General features: G+C 41.9%; 1 protein-coding gene across 3 annotated transcripts in view; it reads left to right on the top strand.

Annotated features, from left to right (window-relative positions):
* Positions 1 to 4,566: 4,566 nt before the first annotated feature.
* Positions 4,567 to 17,529, top strand: part of LOC310774412 (annexin A11-like) — a 22,677-nt gene continuing 9,714 nt past the window's right edge. The window contains exons 1-2 of one of the 3 annotated variants that reach the window (XM_083634483.1): positions 4,567 to 4,603; positions 6,038 to 6,080. The gene's annotated coding sequence lies outside the window, so the exon portion shown is untranslated. The remainder of the gene's footprint in view (positions 4,604 to 6,037; positions 6,081 to 17,529) is intronic. The other 2 variants (XM_083634481.1, XM_083634482.1) reach the window with 2 other exon arrangements.

Genomic DNA, 17,529 nt, shown 5'->3' with positions numbered 1-17,529 from the left:
TGGGAAGCTAACCCATGCCTGTCCCGGTGGGGTCTGTTCCCTCCTGTCAGCTGTCTCTCCATGCCGCCACAAGGCCTTTCCCCTGTCGTCAGCTGACCTTTCTCAGCAGTCACTGGACAAATCCAGAACATCAGGTTCAAAAAACACAGGATAATAAGATGTAAATATCCCTTGTGCAAGCACTTACTAGAGAGTCTTTTGATGGTATCTGCAACACTGAAGTGGCTAATGATGGAATTTGACACAGAGGGGCGAGGGTTAAAAGAGTCATTGGAGTCATCAGGTGGTAACCCCCCTTCACCGGCGTTTCGACGACAAAACCACTACACCTCTAGAGGGCTCGTCGGCAACACCTGGCGTCCCAGGTGTGCCCTCCTCTGCTTTCAACCCTCCCCTCTGTGTCATCTCCCACAGTTTATCAGCAGCACCGGGCAACAGCTTCCGTGCCAACTCCAACTCCTCCATGACAGTGGTATTGATGCACTGCAAACTTTGGTTTACATCCCGTTGCTGTGCTTCACTCGACTGATTTGACCTTGCCTTCGCAGATGTATGACAGTCAGAAGGGTATAGTCAACGCGAGGCCTCTGTCCCTCCTCCCTCCAACATGGAAGCCTGTGGGCCACAGCCTCCGTGCTCGAGTCAGACTCCTCCATGACACCATTCTCCCTCAAACACCGAAGCTTGTGGCCCGCCGCTGCGATTCCTGTGGTGCTCTCTTGCACTGTGCTCGTGTTGCTCATAGTCGTTTCCGGTCCATCTATTACCGCGATATCAGCCGATGAGTCCTCTTCCGCCCCCACTCTCGCAGACTCCGGGGGTATTCTCTTATATTTACTTTTCGTAGCTAAAGCGGGTGTTTCCAACGTGCTGAAAAGCCTGGGAAACTACAGCCATGGGAAGCTAACCCATGCCTGTCCCGGTGGGGTCTGTTCCCTCCTGTCAGCTGTCTCTCCATGCCGCCACAAGGCCTTTCCCCTGTCGTCAGCTGACCTTTCTCAGCAGTCACTGGACAAATCCAGAACATCAGGTTCAAAAAACACAGGATAATAAGATGTAAATATCCCTTGTGCAAGCACTTACTAGAGAGTCTTTTGATGGTATCTGCAACACTGAAGTGGCTAATGATGGAATTTGACACAGAGGGGCGAGGGTTAAAAGAGTCATTGGAGTCATCAGGTGGTAACCCCCCTTCACCGGCGTTTCGACGACAAAACCACTACACCTCTTTTTTTTTGGGGGGGGGGAGTAATGGACTTTTTCTAGGCAAACTGTCATAATTTCAAATCCTAGCTTCCTGATAAGCTTAGATGTGTTAGCCATGAGTGGACAGCTTACTGAGGTGTTGCTTTTGTGGTGTTCCGAGTCCATTGGATGAAGATAGTGTGCTGCTTCTACTGTACACTTCTGATCATGGTTATAGTGGTGCTCAGTGAGGAAAGGATTAAACAAACTGTTCCTGAATGGTGATCTAAGTAATTGGTTGTCACAATGAAAAGCCAATGCTTTTGTAGTAGTGGTGGTAGTCATAAATCTGGTCTGCATAAGCACAAGGCCAGAATTTGAACCATTTGTCATGAAATTAATGTAAAATCCTAACTGTTACTAGATACTCCACATGGTACATTCATAGTGTCTCTGTATAGGTATAACAAGATTAATATTCAGGTTGTGTAAATCACCCTTTAACTCAAACTGTTAGTGGCTTAATAGGTTATCAGTTAACAAGTTACTTGTCTGTTATTCAGATGTTTTAAAAGGGTAAGCTTGGGCACAGTGGACATCTACAAGTTGGCAATACAAGTGTAAGCTCAAGGTTGACTAAAGGAGTTAGGATATAATGCATAAAAAACTGGGACAAAAGACAGCAAAGGAGGCAGATATATGATTCAAACAATACGTTTTTATTGCAAATAATAGTTTTTATGAAATGAAAAACTTAAAGTAAAAAGAAATATATCAATCCATTTTGTCCTTGTGTGGGGCTGAGTCGGGGTTTCTGGACTGTGTGGAGGGACTGTCGAGTCTTGGAGTCAAGTCTGAGTCAGGGCTATGATTTGTCTATTGTCAACTCAGATGTGATTGAGCATGAGGATAGCTTCTTCCATTTCGTCTGTAGTCATTTGAGTTGGTGATTTTGTAAGCAGTGGTGTGATAAGTGCGAGTGGGATGGTGTATGATGTTTCCTGGTTATTGATGGACAGAGAGAATTGGATATCGCTGCTGTCGTTCCAGGACCTCGAATCTCCAAAACAGACACTTTTCAGGAAGTAAAAAAAACCTGTTTGCTCTTAAACTACTGGACCAAATGTCGTCCAAGTTGGCACATGTCTTAATTATAGTTAGTTTCCCGCTGAATGTGTCATTACTTTATAAATATCTTACCTGGATAAGCTCAAATGATGTTGTTTATATTATCAGTCCGACTTGGAAGCGCTTTCTCACGGCCAGTCAAGCGGGAGAGAGTCGCATGCTCATGCACGAGCCCCCAAGCTCCAGGCCGCGGGGGCGCGCGTAGCAGCAGCAGCCCTCCTCGCTCTCATGGCCGAATGGGGGCTTTCGCATGGGGTGAGAAATAGTCTGACATAACGTAACGTTAACGTTACTTTATTCTCGTCAGAAAGCACTCCGATTTGCATGTTAAAACAAGTTTGCAGCCTAGGAATAACTGGAAAACATTTGATTGATATATTAACGTCAGAGGAAGCCAGGATTAGTCAAAACGATATGAGAAATACACAGCGCGTCTGCTGTGTGTCTTTTCCGGGTTTAGTGTCCTGCGTGGGGGGGTACACACGGAGGTAGGGGGGGAATTTCGAGGTTTGACTGACAGATTGAGGGCGAATGGCGTTACGAGATTTACTCACAAGCTCGTTTTAATGCTTTTCCATTGGTTGCATTTGTTAAAAACCACACAGAGACGTGAAGGGTGACCAATGGCATTGATTCATGACAAAAAATAAAAAAGTGAAAAAAGTGACATTCGAGGTCCTGGCCCGACAGCGACGATATGTGTTTTGCGGTTTCTGTTTTATGGCGTTGATTGCATTTGTGACATTTGTATGTGAGTGAGTCAAAGTTTACAGTAGTGATGGGTGCCAAAAACAGAAGTACTTGTTTGTGACGGTGGCAGAAGAGACTTCACCATAGATGCTTTGAGTGGTGGGTGGTGGTGGTTCTGTGTATGATTCAAGTGCAGTGGTGGGTGTTGATGTTGTGGTTGGGGTGGTTGTCAGATATGTATTGGTTTGTATGCATGTTTTTGCATTTTTCAAAAATAGACTAAGAAACGTCTTTGTTTGTTGAAGTTCAATGTGTGGAAAGTAGTTCAGTTGAACAAGTCTCTGAAGAGACACATGAGAAGTTATACAGGAGAGAAACCATTCAATTGAGTTTCTGGCAAAACTGTTTACTTGACAGGAAAAACTGAAGATGCATAAAAAATAGACTAAGAAAAGTCTTGTTGTTTGAGTTTGAAGAAAAACTGAAGATGCATAATGAGAATTTATACTGCTGAGAAACCTTTTAGTTCAAAGTAAATCTAAGTGACGGTGTAACTCATTCTATTTCAAGATAAGCCTTATCTCCAATCTCATGTTTTTTCTAGTTGTTATTGTAATAACAATTTCCCACAACAGCATGTTTTGTATTTGTGCATTTCAAATAAAATACTACTTTTCCAGTCATATATTGTCATTATTCAAGTTTAAAAAAATATTGTTAATATCGTATCGTATCGTTATCGTGAACCCAGTATCGTGATACGTATCTGTGTGGAAAGTTTGGGTGATGGGGGTGTATGGTTTCTGACATCCACGCACTTTTAGGGCAGGAAAAGAACAAAAGCAAATACACAAAAGTTTAGACATTTATCATTTCAAACCGGTTTCACGTATCCAAAATCCTTTAATAACTTTGGGTCGGGGTAGTCCATAGATGACCCAGAATAATTTCCATGTGATTTGGCCAAACGGTCTAGGAAGAGTTCGCAAAAGTAGGTTTTTGATAAAATTCAAAATGGCGGAAAATCTAGGCACACGCAAATGGGCGGGGCCAAGATGGATAGATGCGTATTGATCCAAGGAATCCCTGAGAAGTGAAATTTTTAGTATAGGACACACGGTTCAGAAGATATGGACCATAACGCGAAATGGTCTGTTATAGCGCCACCATCTGGCCGATATGGGTCATTTTTTGTTTCTGAGTAGTGAGGCACATTTACAATCTATGTGCCCAGTCTGGCTACGCTGAGCATTACAGTTTCTGCTGTACATACAGTTTTACCGGAGAAGAATAAAAAAAATAAAAAAAATCGGAACAGATACAATAGGGATCCACGCACTTCGTGCTTGGACCCCTAATAATAATAAACAATAAAGGCTCATCAAATCTAATCTAATCTAATCTAATCTAATCTAATTGTTTAAGAGTTGTATCACATGGAAAGTGACTGGCTGTCCATCACCGCTTTGACAGTAAATGGGTGGGTTCCACACATGGGAAATATGAGTCCCTCCCACAACAGTTAAATACAGTAGCCTAGTCAAGACTGCATCTAGTTAAAGTAATACATTCTCCAGGAAGAGACTGCTAGCAGATGAAAGTAAGTGGCAAGGATCAAATAACTATAGATTGGGGTGAGGATAGAATCATACAGAACTGAGTATTTTAATAATATACGTTATGGTACAACTTATCATGTGTTGTTTGTTTCCTAGTCTAACATATTATGGTAGTTCTTCTCTTCCCGATGTTTAGTGGCAGGAGCGAAAAAATAAAAAGGGCACCTTCCTGCACGACATGGGGCTCCAGCACGCAAAAAGCTATGATGCATCATGTATGATAAAATAGTCTTTCGATCTTTTAAATAGTCTTGATCTCTTTAGTTGTTTAAATGCAGTAATGTGAAATGTCACAATGTGTAATTCTAAAGCATTTTCTTTTCCATTTTCCACCCTTCACAAACAGAAAACGATAAATACATTCTGATTTCTGTTCTGTATTACCCACAACATATTGGACAGTTCATACTTCTTACTTACTTTCTCAATAATTTGAACATAAAATGGTGGAAAAGGCAAGTCTTTCTTAGAGGACTGACTTTGTTTAAATCAATTTTTATTATTTTTTTCAGCCAGACAAGCAAGAGATCTCAGACAACAGTAAATAGCAGGTTATATCTAAAAGACATTAAAAAAAAAATTATACAACAAAATCCCTTCCCCCCACCCACAACCCTGACAGCAATTAACGAAGGAGAAGAAAAAAAAAAAATGAAAATAAAAATAAATAAAAATACCATGACATACATCTAAGACAAAAACAAACAAACAAAAACAAACATAGAGGTTATCTCTGGTAGTACGATAGAAGATTTGTAAGAATATTTACTATGACTATTGACTAGGAACTTAAACTTAAACTAGGGGAGCCACTACGGGGGTGAGGTCACTAGCAGGGAGAGAGGAAAAAAGAGAAATAAATGGGTTCCAGAGAGAAGTAAATGTATCTGCCTTGTTTTGTCTAGTATATCTGATCTTTTCAAGATGTAAGCAACTCATTAGGTCTCTCATCCACTGTACATGAGAGGGTGGTTGAGTGGATTTCCATCCCATAAGAATCAGCCGCTTGGCTATTAACATCGAAAAGGCCAGAGCATCTTTCTGGGGCTTGGGAAGGGAGATGTTTTTAGGTGGAAGGCCGAAAAGTGCAATACACGGGGAAGAGTCAATGGTTATTTTTAATACTGTAGAAATAGAATCAAAAATTGATTTCCAAAATGAAAATAAATTGGGGCAGAACCAAAACATGTGCGTCAAAGTGGCTGGAGCCTGCTTACATCTATCACAAAGGGGGTCAAGGGCGGGATTGAATTTAGACAGTCTAACTTTAGTCCAATATATTCGATGAATGAGCTTAAGTTGAATAAGGCTGTGACGGGCACAGATAGAGGAAGAGTGGATTCTGCGCAGGATTTGGTCCCACTCGTCATCCTGAAACTCATAATTCAAATCCCTTTCCCACTGTTGTTTTACAGGCAAATCTTGAGACGAGTAAGAATTTGTGATAAGATTGTACAGGTGAGAAACAACCCGTTTGCTATGAATACTGGTCTCTAGAATACTGTCAAACAGAGTTTTAGGGGGTAGCAGTGGGAAGTTTATAAAGTTTTTCTTTACAAAGTTACGAATCTGGAAAAATCTGAACAGGTGAGTATTGGGCAGATCGAATTTCGAGGACAGTTGAGAGAAGGAAGGGAAGATGTTGTCGATATATAGATCCTTGAATGTTTTAATGCCTCTCCTATGCCAGAACCTAAAAGCATTGTTCAAAGACGAAAGAAAAACTGGATTGTTGTTGCAAGGGGAGAGTATTGAGATAGCTTGCGCTCCACAGTGACGTTTAAACTGTTTCAAAAATTTGCAGTGATTGACTCACTACAGGATATTGATTTAGTCTGGATATAGACATGGATAATGGAGCACAGGCTAGTGCAGTAAGGGACTTTGGACTACATGAAGCTTCCTCCATTTGTACCCAAGTGGGGACCCAGTCGCTGAGGCCGTAGTGGCAGTGTGGCCAGTGTAAGATACTGTGGATGTTTGCCGCCCAGTAATATGCTTGGAAGTTTGGAAGGGCAAGCCCTCCGGATTCCTTAGGCATTTGTAAAATACTCTTTCAAATTCTAACAGGGCCTTTATTCCATATAAAAAAGGTAATGGCTTGATCTAAAGTTAAAAAAAAAGATTTGGGAATAAAGATTGGAACCGCTTGAAAAAGATAAAGGAACTTGGGCAAAACATTCATTTTTACAGAGTTTACACGGCCTGTAAGAGATAAGGGGAGGGAGGACCAGCGGAAGAAGAGCGTTTGGTACGCTCAAGAGTAGAGATGAAGTTCTTTTTAAATAAATCTGCATATTTCCGTGTTATTATAACACCAAGATAATTAAACTCATTTTGAACCACTTTGAAAGGGCCAGCCGAAGGGGGAAGGTCTTCAACCGCAACATTCAAAGGGAACAATTCACTCTTGCTAATATTTAATTTGTAACCAGAAACGGCACCAAATTGTTCGATGTGATGGAGGACTCGAGGGAATGATGTGGCAGGATCTGATATGAAAAGTACGATATCGTCAGCATATAATGAAATTTTTGGTAACACTTTACTTGGATAGTCCGCCTACAGATAGTCTACAGAGTATTAGTAATGTTTCAACAGCTTATTATTTGACATTCAACAATTAATCAATTCAGCTTCATCTGTAGATGTTTAACAGATGATCTATAGAGTATTATGTGACAATTCATGAACATATCTACATATTTTCATAATAAATTAGTTGAACTTGAACTCAACCTATGCTTTACAGATGTCACGAATATTCAACAATTTGTAAACAATTTAATTAATATTAGTTGAACCTTCTAATTATCAGCGATTCTAATTATCTGCTCAGACTAAATTAGTTGAACATGACCTATGCACTCAACATATGCTTTACAAATGTCCAACCACTTATATACGAATATTCAACAATTAGTTAACCATTTAATTAATATTTGTCGAACATTCTAATAATCTAGAGACTTCAGGTCCATGGCGTTGCTGTTTCCATACCAGAGGGAAACGCAGACATTTACACAGATATCTAATGCAACTTCAGCACCACAGACAGGGAAGGCTCCATACCACCAAAGACAAAGTTCAAAAACTGTAGCAAGAAGTCACTTCAAGTGAGATGATGTGACAGTGGGAGCTGCAGAAGGTGAAAGCAGCAGCACATTGAGACAATGGGCTGAACCTGGAGTTTAGTCCAGACCAGCCCACCACCATCAGCCGGACACCAGCCATCCTGGTTGATTATTTCACAACACAATCGGTCAGCTCCATGGCTCAGACTAAACTGTGCCCGGCTTGCCCATTGGGTGGGTCTTTAAGCACTGTGATTGGCTCGAAGGTCCGAACACCGCCAGCCGGCAAATTCGTGTAAAAACTAACCAACTCAGTTGTTTAAGCCACCAAATGTTTACTGCTCTGTAATTTATTTTTTCAGACCGTCATCAGATAGCACGGCCAACTGAATATATTGCAATGCGGCTATCCGTTATTATGGTTGTTATGCATCACAAACCGCACGTCAGTTTCAAAGTGAAAACCTTTCAAGAAGCATAAACTCATTGTGACGTTCTTCACTCTTTTAAGTTGTGAAACCGATCTCTCACCCTTAGTCTACAGTTAGTGACAGGGTGAGAGACCTCTCACCCACAGTTAACAGACAGGTCAAGAAAAGCCAGACTGTGGTGAACATGTCAGACTTGGGGAAGTCGTTTTCAGCCTACCTTTTCTTAGCAGTTCCTCTGGTGAACATGTGTTCTCTCAGCACACAAAATGCTTGAACTGGATACATTCAAATGTGATGGAGGGGGGTGGGGGGGGGGCACCTACACACCAAACACCATTCTTTCTCATTATGCATATATTCGTTTAGTATTGAAGAATAATTTCGGCCATGGAGTAGGCTTAATATATAAAGAAAATATGACAAAGCTTATAAAGAATTGAATTTGAATGACTGGTGACCCCCCAACAATGCAAATTGGCTGGTGCCCCCGGGCACTCGCCCGATCCGATATATGGATAAACCTGGCCCAGAGTCGGGGGGCCCTATCTTGGTACAGGCGATATCCCCTATTTGCGCTTGTTTGCGCGTGCCTTAAAGCAGGGAAGATTGCAGTCTGCTGTCCAGGTGAGTTTTGCACCCCCGCCCGGCAGCAGCTAAATGCATCCCCACCTCACTGGAGTATATTGTAATGATTGTACAATAATAATAATAATGTAATGATATACATAACTGTTTAAAAATGATATAATTGTTTGGGTAGACGTGACCTCCCTGTTTTTAAGTTAAAACAGACCCAAAATATGGTTGGATGCAATTACTCGTGGGGAAGCATAACTCGTCACAACAACGGGCGCAAACGCAGATTGGGCGTGCTAACTCATTTATGCACGGCGCAAACGGGATTTGGGCGGCATTAACCACCAAAGTTATTCACAGGTGTGGCCTGGCAATGCCTGGGCGTTACATCAATTAAACCAGATTCTCGTCTTGCTGTCCCTGTAATACAATTTGCGTGAGGCATGCTGTAATTCTCGCCATGCGTAATTTGGATAGGTGTAGGCCTATTGACTGTATATATTATCCCTCTCTCATAACGACACCATCACTATACCTCTGTGTTTTGATGCAGTTTGGGTTATTTTGTTGACTGGGGTGGGACAATACAAACATGTTTGCAGCGGGTAAACGGTGCAGACAAAAGAAAAGATTGGAGGATTTACAGTGGACTCAATTAAAACAGTCTCGTAACGACTCGTGCCGAGGACAGAGAGAGATGGAGAGAGCTTGTGACAGATCGGCTGTGGTGCCAATGACCCTCCGGGTTATGGGATAGCAGTATGTGAATAGCCTATTGCAAGTAGGCTACAATGTACAAGTCTTCTCAATTCATTTACCATAACCCCTCCTTGCGATGTGATGTGAACAGTTTCTCAGTGAATTATAGTTGATTGCCTCACCGAATAATCTACTGGTTATCCAATTTTAGCAACAGAATTTGATGTCCTGGCGTGGCACGTCCGTGCGTAATGACGTTTCTGCGCTGCGCAGCGCGGAGATTATGGTGCGATCAAGCGCAGCGAGTGTTTTAGCGCCTAAGAGGTGCTTTTCAAAGCTCTTAGTGCAAAGTAATTGCATGCTGCTGATGATAGGATAATGCCATCTATCCCCACATTTTAGCGCTGAAACGCCTGCTTTGTCATGTGGCACGTCTATGCCCAGTACAATTATAACAGGCATGCGCTTGTGCCTGCCCTAAATTTGCATTGTGCGCAGCGTTAAACGAGCGCAAACGCTAAATTACTGAAGATAGGGCCCTTAGTTATTATTCTGGCCTTAATTGTGTGCATGTGCGGTGTGAGGGGGGGCCCTTTATGTATCCAGGTCCAGGGGCCCGTCATGTCATAATCCACCTGTGATCCCACCCCTTCCCCCTACCACGCCGCCGGCTTACTTGATTGTTGCACTGTGCTGTGGCCTGGCTTTCAGCCATTGTGGGAGTTCTGCTGGACTACCTGGTTCGTCCAAAACTAAAAAGTATTGTGATATCCTGGGACTGGGCTAATCATTAGGATGTGTCCCCTCACTGTTTAAGCAGGTGTGTGAGCGTTAATAGCCGAAGGCAGGTCTTGCTGGCCTCATACCATTTTTTTCATCCATCAGTCCATCTTTTTTGGCAGTTTGCCCAATGTGCCTTATAAGTTATGTGTATGAATACATCAAACATTTGTACAACTTTGTACTTCTGCTTCATCTGTACAGTCAATGTTTTCATGAATAGTATGGATATAAATTGTCTGTAGACTATCAACTAGATTTCACTTTACTTGGGTAGTCCAAATGAAAATCTACAGGGGCCAGTTGCCCCAACTGGTCTTACACTGGTCTTAAATTAAGTTGGTCGTAACTTTACGACCTAACAGCTACGCCGGTTGCACCAAGACGGCTTAAGCCTTCTTTTCACTACGACCAGGCGTAACTCCTACGCCTGGTCAGGAGGAGGCGTAGCGCCTGCCTGTCTCCGCGGAGACCTTTTTGAGTCCTTACCGTCATCGTCGTAACACAGCCAGTTCTCCGTCTTTTGAAGCATGATGTTAGATTACAACGAACTAGTTGTGTGGCTTAGCCTTCCCAAATGTTGCCGTATTTTTTTTTAGAATTTAATACATAGAATTTGGAACGTTACATTAAATTTCATTCAGACTGTCTGTCTGGCTCAATCACCGCCATTTTTCCCCAGGAGCGAGGGAGGGTGGGAGGAGTGTAGTGTAGTGATGCACTTACAGTAGTGGCTGAGAGAGCGTAGTGGCACAGTGCGCTCCAAGCAGGTCGCGAGGCACACATCATCCAATCAGGGTGCATTCCCTGGCAATTCACATGGACGCGCATTGCTACGACCGGCGTAGTTAAGACCAGACGTAAGCCGTGTTGGTGCAACAGGCGTAAATCCACTCTAAAGACTGGTCTTAACTAAGACCGACGTAGGAGTTACGACCAGGCATAGTTAAGACCGGCTACTGACTGCCTTTCCGAAGCCCTGCCACTCCGAACGTTAACTTCCATTATTCGGACTGGCGGTCGTTCACCTTAGAAGCCGCAATGCCGACCTTAGGTTTAGGCGTGGGGGTGGGAGAGGTTAGGTTTTGGGTTAGGGTCTGGGGGAGGTTAGGTTTAGGCATGGGGGGAGGTTAGGTTTGCCGTGAAAAACGGGGAATATAGAACCCGGGGAACATAGACATGATCCCTTTCTGAGTGCCGATATTTCGGAGTGGCAGAACGTCGGAGTGGCAGCACGTCGGAGTGGCAGCATGTAACCGTTAAGACCAGTTGGTGCAACCGGCCCCAGATGTTTAGTGGTTATGCAAGAATCAAGTTCCATCTACTTGCATATCTAATTGCTCTATAGATAATCTGTTAAACATCGACAGACTTTTACCGCACAGACACAGACATGAGGTGAGTGGAGATGAAAAGGTTTATTTGCAAAGCGATGGTGGTCAAGGGGATGTGAATGATGAGATGGATGGAAGCTGGAAGCCAAGAGGTGTTTGTGATCCAGGCCGAGCAGGCAGACAGGCTGAGAGACAAGTGGTGCAGCAGAGAGGAGAAGAATCTTCAACACAGAAGAAACAGTATTAATCTAGCCTACACGCACAAGGAAACACTGTGAAAACTCAAGTAAACTGTATGGAGCAGCCAAGAGAGTGACTACCATTGGTGGTACGAGTGACGCGGACCAGCTGATGAAGTTCAGTGGGGCCATTGAAGACCGACACGGCTGAACCGTGACACAGACACAGCGAAACAGTTGAATCCCCTCACTAATAAGCTGTTGAAACGTTGTCGAACATTGGTATATAATCTTGAACATCACTTGATCATTAGAATGTTCGACAAAATTAATTAAATGGTTAACTAATTGTTGAATATTCATATATAGGTTGTTGAACATTTGTAAAGCATATGAGTGCATAGCTCATGTTCAACTAATTTATTCTGAGAATCGCTGATAATTAGAAGGTTCAACAAATATTAAATAGTTTACGAATTGTTGAATATTTGTGAAACATCTGTAAAGTGAGGTATATGTCATACTAATTATGAAATATGACTATGTGAAATATAGTTACAGTATATTAAATTCTGAATAAACTCTTTTAGCATTTGACTGAAGAAAGGCCAGAGAGCACTCTTGACCACTGCAAGCCATACGTTTATTCAGAATTTAATATACTGTAACTATATTTCACATAGTCATATTTCATAATTAGTATGAAATATACCTCAAAAGTATAGGTTGAGTCCATAGTTAAAGTTCAACTAATTTATTATGAAAAGATGTAGATATGTTCATGAATTGTCACATATACTCTATAGATCATCTGTTAAACATCTACAGATGAAGCTGAATTGATGAATTGTTGAATGTCAACTAATAAGCTGTTGAAACATTACTCTGTGTAGACTATCTGTAGGCGGACTATCCAAGTAAAGTGTTACCAAATTTTTTGCTCCAGTCCACCTCTAGTGATACCCGTGATCATACGATCTGCTCGAATAGCAATGGCCAAAGGCTCAATAGCGAGAGCGAAGAGAAGAGGGGATAATGGACATCCCTGTCTAGTCCCCCTTTGAAGTACAAAATATAAGGAAGATTCATCATTAGTACGAACAGAAGCGAGGGGTGATGTGTACAGTAGCTTAATCCAGGCGATAAAACTCTCACCAAAACCAAATCTATGCAGAGTGGCAAAAAGGTAGTCCCACTCGACGCGGTCGAATGCTTTTTCCGCGTCGAGGAGGGCCAGAATCTCCTTAGATCGAGAAGTGGAAGGTGAGTGAATGATATTTAAAACCCGTCTGATGTTGAAAAAGGACATTCTGTTTTTTATAAAACCTGTCTGGTCTTTATGAATGAGTTTAGGTAAGATTGATTCGAGCCTCCGAGCTAAGATCTTAGCTAGAACTTTGGCATCGGCTGGACACAGGCTAATAGGCCGATAGCTACCACATTCGAGTGGGTCTTTGTCCTTCTTCAGTATCAAAGAAATGGTGGCTTGACGAAGGGAGGGAGGCAAAATACCAATTTTAAGAGATGCATTAAACATATCTAGCATGGGTATCATCAAACTATCTGAAAAAGTTTTCAAAAATTCAATGGGGAACCCATCAGGTCCTGGGGACTTGCCACTCTGCATGGACATAATAGCCTGAGTGACTTCTTCAGGGGAAAGAGGTTGATCGAGTTGGGCTTTAGTGTCTTGGCTGATGGATGGGACGGGCAGATTGACAAGAAATGCATCAAGCAAAGATTGATCTGCTGGTGCTTCTGACTGATACAGTTTTGTATAAAATTCTTTGAAACAAATATTAATATCGGAGGTTTGGGAGAGAACTACTTGCTGAGGGGATCTAATCTGCGAGATTAAATTGTGTGAATATCGTTGTCTTAATTGAAGAGCCAACAATTTGCTAGGTTTATCTCCAAATTCAAAATATGTTTGCCGAGTTTTATTTAGTAGTTGAACTGCTTGGTTGGTAGAAAGAAGGTTAAACTCAGTCTGTAAGGTCAATCTTTTCTTATACAGTTCAGAATTAGCGGAAATAGCGTATTGTTTGTCAAGATTGAGAATTTCAGTGGATAGCTCCAGAAGTCTGGATTTGCGCCTCTTACTAGTGAATGCCGTATAAGAAATTATCTGGCCTCGGACAAATGCCTTCATTGACTCCCAGATGCAACATGGGGACATACCAGGAGTAGAGTTGATCTCCAAAAAGGAGCTGATCTGTTCGGAGAGAGAATGAATATAGCCACCGTCCGAGAACAGGAGGGGATTCAGTCGCCAGATCCTTTGAGACACTGGCTTCTCTGAAAAATAAAGGCTTAACAGTAATGGAGCATGATCAGATATAATGATACTTTCATATGAACAGGCTTTAATGCTAGACAATAATTTCTGATCGATGAAAAAGTAATCGATTATGAATGGTGGACTGGAGAAAAAAAAGAATACTGACGAAGAGTGGGGTAGGAAAAGCGCCATGCATCCACGATGCCAAAGTCCTGGAGGAAAGTTTGAATAGCTCTAGCAGTGAGAGAGCTATGGGCAGGTTTAAGGGAGGAGCGGTCTAATGCACTATTTAAGACACAATTAAAGTCCCCGCCGAGAATCAGTGCATAAGAATTGAGGTCAGGAAGAAGGGAAATAATTTTAGAAATAAACTGATGGTCATCCCAATTTGGTCCGTAAATATTAGCAAGAGTGACTTTTGTCGAGTATAGGACACCAGATACAATCACATATCTGCCGAGAGGGTCCTCAAGTACCGACGATGGAGTGAATTGAACAGTATTACGTATCAGGATTGCTACACCCCTGGCTTTACTCTGAAACTTTGAGTGATACATCTGACTTATCCAATTCCTATTAATTCGATAGTGATCAGAAACCCTCAGGTGTGTTTCTTGAAGGAAAATTATATCAGATTTAAGCTGATGAATATGACTAAATACTTTATTACGTTTAATTGGAGAATTAAGACCTTTAGTGTTCCAGCTCAGGAAGTTCACTGATCCACCTTTAGTGGGGCCCCCTATGTTCACTAGATTAATTGACATTTAAAAAATCTTGAATAATGTAATCTGTACCAGCGATAACAAACAAAATTTCCTGACAGTGCTGCCGCCCAGAAAGAAAAACACACATTCTCAAGGGAACACCAATCCTTGAGGGAGCTATGAACATTACTTATCTGGAAAAGTTTGAAGCAAGTCTGCCATAGAGAAAGAAAGTCCTTTCCCTCTCCTCCCCGTATTCACAGAAGTTGAAATAAACCAAATGAAGGGGACCCACAATAAATGTTAAGCAGCATGTACAAAAAATACCTCCTACACATCTTCGCTAAGTATAGGAAAGTTCGGTTTGCACTCCTAATGTGATCCATAAAACTGTGGGCAATGTTGAGAAACAGTGAGATGATGGCAAGCTTGTACTCCCCTCAAGTGGTGAAAAAATGTGCCTGTTTTAGGTAGATTGCCAATGTGAGGAGGGAGTGAATATAATACATGCTGCTTAAAAACAGGAAGAAGAGGGGAAAAAATGCAAACTTATTAAGCTCGGCTACTATTAGCCATTATAGTAAGGAGGGGAGAAACAAACAAACAAACAAAAAGGAGGAAAACCCCAAATAAAATATGTATACATACATTCACACATATACACACACATATATATGCACATATCTACATGCATGTACGCACAAATGCCCGTACATAACTGGATACATGTAAAAAGTAGAAGGTACCCATGCTGGGGGACATTGTGAATACTGCGTTAAATAAGCTGGGGGGGGGATTAAAGTAATAAATCCTTACAGATGTCAAGAGATAGAGCGTCTACAATACAACAATGAAACTGGAATAATACGAAGAAATACCTATATATCTGTATACCTGCATATACAGACACATAGACATGTATACACATCCACACGCACACTCATTCCTATATCCGCATAAACATGTAAACGTACATATAGACATACACACAATAATGGCATACCTATACATACATGCATGCCAAAAAGCCATTATAGAAGTACAACAGATATGGAATACCCTAAATTATATTAAATACAGTATCCGATAGACTAATATGTATATGTGCCGCATAAAGGAATGTCTGCAGAATCAATGCTAGAGGGGAGGGAGTGGTATAATGGTAGCAGACCGTTATGGGTATAGTAAGAGTTTGAATTTCTGTAATGCGTGTAAGGAAAAAGGGATAATGGTCATGGAAATATTTATCAGAGGTAAAAAATAAAAGGGGAAAATGAAAATAAATACCTCCATTATACAAGCACTTATAGGGTACCCATATTAGTGATGTACTGAATGCAATGGGTAGATAACAGTATAGTACTCTTCGTTGTAGATATCATACACCGGGTGTCTGTCTACCAGTTCAATACAATTTTTTAGACAAGAAAATCAATAAATGAGTGGATGAACATAGATAGATGCGTACATAAATAAAATCGGTAAGTATATGAACTATCAGTTCATCTGCTTACTGAAAAAAGGGGGGGGAGGATAGATGGGAAAGGGAGACAGGACACACTCCATACTGTTGACATGTTTGGGATATAATTAGACTGTCCAATCATAAAGATATACGCTATAGTGAAAAACATGTAAGGGAGAAAATAAAAGAAAAAAGATCAGACTATAAAAACAGGACCGGGAGAAAGTGACGTGGTGAAATAGAGCAGCCAATCCCATACTCAAATTTTTGACGTCATTAATCAGGCTCGGTGTGAGCAGGTTAAGTAATTATGGGATCATAGAAAAAAGATGATGAAAACACAAATGGCAAATGGGGGGGAGGGGGGGGGGGTGGCGATGGGCAAAATAAAAAAAATTACGGTCCCGTTAGAGTAGTTGTCATCTCACAGATGCAAACACGCACGAGCACGCACACACACACACACGCACGCACACATACACACACACACACACACACACACACACACACACACACACACACACACACATCCAATCGTGATCAGGAAATATGCATATTGTAGTTGGAAGGGGACTCAGGGGAATATAGAACAAAAACAAACAGTAACACAGAGAAAAATAGTGATAGCAAACAGTGGATATCAACTAATAAACATATAGCAAGGTAGAATGATAAAGTGAGGTAGACTTTGTAGTGAAAAACAAGACAAAACAGAACAAAAAACGATAATAAATGTCCTCCTCTCGGGGCCAATGTAAACGTTTGAGTAGTCTTAATAAGTTTCTAATGTGATACAAACGTTTAGCTAGTCATAGACGTAGCCTATAGTGAGTTTGTAGTGACGGTGAGGATAGTTGCGTTTCAGCCAACCAGGTTGCTACTGGTCTTACCGGAGGGTCGCGGGCCAGGTTGTATCTTGTCCTTGAAGAAGGCTGAGGCAATTAAGGGATCATCAAACGTGTGGGAAGCGTCGTCAAACGATACCACAAGTTTCGACGGGTATACATGGCGGAATCTGATCCCGGCTTCATATAGCTGGGCTTTTATTTCCTTGAATTTCCCTCGTCGTCGGGCAAGCTCAGCAGAGAGGTCGGGGGAAATCCGGATGTTGAAGCCGTTGAATGAGAGCTGGTTATGTTGGTTGCGGGCGAGACGGAGGACCTCTTCCTTCAATTGGTAGTGGTGGAACCGGACAATCATGGGTCGTGGGGGTTGGTCGGACAGGGGCTTGGCGTTAAGAGTGCGGTGCGCACGGTCAATTACCGGAGGTCGGGATAGCTTTCCTTCGCCAAACAGTGTAGTGAAGAAAGATGACATAAAGTCTGTAGGTTGGCCTTGTTCCGATCCCTCGGGTATTCCAACCACCCTCACATTCATCCTG

The sequence above is a fragment of the Poromitra crassiceps genome (assembly GCF_964638095.1).
Source record: "Poromitra crassiceps genome assembly, chromosome: 4".
Classification (NCBI taxonomy): Eukaryota; Metazoa; Chordata; class Actinopteri; order Beryciformes; family Melamphaidae; genus Poromitra; species Poromitra crassiceps.
This window is presented reverse-complemented; position numbering and strand designations above follow the sequence as displayed.